Genomic DNA, 3086 nt, shown 5'->3' with positions numbered 1-3086 from the left:
TGGTGCAGTTTGGATTTTATTCTCAGACAAATGACAAGCCAGTAAAGGGAGATGAAAATAATTGTCTCTACTGTGGAGAGTGGGCTGAGAGGGAAGAATAAAAGCAGTGGGGTGATGTGGGTTGCACTCACAAGATGACAGTGGAAATGGAGAGAAGTCAATGGATTCAAGTTCTACAGCAACTGGTTATGTCAGACAAAGGGAGAAGGTAAGGGAAAGGATGTGACTTAAGCAACCAAGATAGGGAAGAGTAAGGTAGGGGTAAGTTGCAATCAAGAACTTTCCTCTAGCCCTCTAGGCAGAGAGGAGAGCAAGTGCTTCCCCTTCACCTTCCGCCATGATTTTAAGTTTCCTGAGGCCTCCCAGCCATGCTTTCTGTACAGCCTGTGGACCTGTGAGTCAACTAAACCTCTTATCCTCATAAATTACCCAGTGTTTTCCACTGGCTATGACATACCCAAATGGAAATATCAAGTAAGCAGTTGGATATACAAGTCTTGAGTTCAGGAGAGAATGAAATCAAAGCTGGAGGTAGTAAATCTGGGAACCAACCACAGATAGTTGGGATCAACACCAAGCTAATACATACAAGGATCTGCTATTTAAATACCAGTTATGAACCATGCTAATTCTATGATCTTGAGAAAATAACGACCTCACTCCGCCATTTTCTCATCTGAAAAATGGGAATGAAAGTAATGCTTTTTAGGGTGGTTGTGAGGATTAATAAAATGATCCCTAGTACCTGGGTAAGCGCTCCAAGAATGTTATTGTAACTGGTTTATATTATTTTCCACAACTGCCTTTACACTTGCTCTAGGTATGGCCGTTTTAAGACAACTAAAGCCTGAATGCTTTCCATGGGGTCCACTCAGACATGCTTGCTCATTCAAACTCTGCAAGTCCTGGAGGCTTACCCCTCTGCTGGCCCAAATCCTCACCAGCCATCTCAAATAGCTTCAGCCAGCTTTGCAACTTTGGAATTCTCCAGGCTAGAGAAAGGCACCAGTCTCATGGAGTGATACATCAAAATCCACTCTCCGTAGACATCTTCCCTTCGAGATCTGCTTTGAGGGCTGCTCTAACTTGGCATAAGAGGACAAACTCTCGGCTTTCTCTTGCGCGCGTTGTATGGTGGCAGCAGGCGCAGCCTCGAAATGCAGAACGACGCCGGCGAGTTCGTGGACCTGTAAGCGCTGCGGAAATGCTCCGCTAGCAACTGCATCATCGGTGGCAAGGACCACGCATCCATCCAGATGAACGTGGCCGAGGTTGACAAGGTCACGGGCAGGTTTAATGGCCAGTTTAAAACTTATGCTATCTGCAGGGCCATTCGTAGGATCGGTGAGTCAGATGATTCGATTCTCTGATTGGCCAAGGCCGATGGTATCGTCTCAAAGAAGTTTTGACTGGAGAGAATCACGGATGTGGAATATTTGTCATAAATAAATAGTGAAAACCTAAAAAAAAAAAAAGGACAAACCCTCTTTTCATCCCACAGAGTGAGGAGTCAAGAAATGTCAAAATGCTCGTACACCTATAAATCCTCTTTAAGGCACCTTCTCAAGCCCTTTCTTACATAGTTGAAGGGGGTTGATGGAGTTGATAGTCACAGGTTCTGTATTGTAATTTCTCAGTAAGTCCTAAAAATGTTTCCAGTGTCACTATTTATAATGTAGAGAACTTGTACATTATAATCAGCTTTGAGCTTCAGCCACAATTCCAAGAAACAAGAAACATCTTGATATGGTTTGGCTCTGTGCCCCCACCCAAATCTCACATTAAATTGTAATTTCCAGTGTTGGAGGAGGGGTCTGGTAGGAGGTGACTGAATCACGGGACAGACTTCCCTCTTGCTGTTCTCCTAATAGAGTTCTCATGAGATCTGGTTGTTTGAAAGTGTGTAGCACTTTCTCCTTTGTTCTCTCTCTCTCCTGTTCCACCATGGTAAGAAATGCTTGCTTCCCCTTCACCTTCTGCCATGATTTTAAGTTTTTTAAGGTCTCCCAGCCATGCCTCCTGTACAGCCTGTGGACCTGTGAGTCAATTAAACCTCTTTTCTTCATAAATTACCCAGTCTCAGGTCGTTCTTTGTAGCACTGTGAGAACCGACTAATACACATCCTATTTCCCACCATATATATTTAATTTTTAATTTTTTTCTCAGTATCAAATGTATTAGCCCATATAGCCTCCATGCAAATAAATACTGTCTCATGAATCTGAAGTCGAAAGAGATTTAAGACAAATGATGGTATATAATACTGCCTCTCCTTTCTATATGCTTACGTATTGGGTTACAAATATGAATAAGGCCTTACAAAAATCTGTATTATAGAGAAGTTTGCCAAAAAAGTCATCTGGGTGATGTTTGAGTTTAAGGGAAGGTGATAATTAACCGATGCTTTTCTCCAGAGTTCAAAACTAATTAAGAAATGGAGTCAGATTCAGAGAAGCCAAATCATTGGCTGTATAATATAGAAAGGCTAGAATGGAGAAGGCAGCTTATCCTTTAGTCAAATGTAGGCTTGGCCAGGTGCGGTGGTTCATGCCCGTAATCTCAGCACTTTGGGAGGCCTAGGTGAATGGATCACCTGAGGTCAGGAGTTCGAGACCAGCCTGGCCAACATGGTAAAATCCTGTCTCTAAAAAAAAAAAAAAAAAAATTAGCTGGATATGGTGGCATACGCCTGTAATCCCAGCTACTCAGGACGCTGAGGCAGGAGAACTGCTTGAACCCAGGAGGCAGTGGTTGCAGTGAGCCAAGATCATGCCACTGCATTCCAGCCTGAGCAACAAGAGTGAAACTCCATCTCAAACAACAACAACAACAACAAAAAAAAAACCACGTAGGCTTCCCACTACTTCCCTCTACTACCAGCTCAGAAAGGCAGGCTGCCATATTTGTCAAGATGAAAGCCTGTCCTTGAAACCCTCCCACATGGAGGTGGGAGTCATGAAAGCATGCTTATTGTGGCAGGCAGATCTCAGAGAGAGAAAGGAGGGACAAATAATCTGAGAAGCTTGGACAAGAACAGATAAGACTTTCCTTGCCTTCTAAATCAGAATAATGAAAATGGAAGCAG

General features: G+C 43.2%; 1 pseudogene; it reads left to right on the top strand.

Moving 5' to 3' along the window:
* Positions 1-1150: 1150 nt before the first annotated feature.
* On the top strand, positions 1151-1475 carry LOC100459748 (small ribosomal subunit protein eS21-like; annotated as a pseudogene).
* The last annotated feature ends 1611 nt before the right edge of the window (positions 1476-3086 follow it).

The sequence above is a fragment of the Pongo abelii genome, chromosome 3 (assembly GCF_028885655.2).
Source record: "Pongo abelii isolate AG06213 chromosome 3, NHGRI_mPonAbe1-v2.0_pri, whole genome shotgun sequence".
Classification (NCBI taxonomy): domain Eukaryota; kingdom Metazoa; phylum Chordata; class Mammalia; order Primates; family Hominidae; genus Pongo; species Pongo abelii.
Note: the sequence above shows the minus strand (reverse complement) of the source record. Positions and strands in the feature narration are given on the sequence as shown.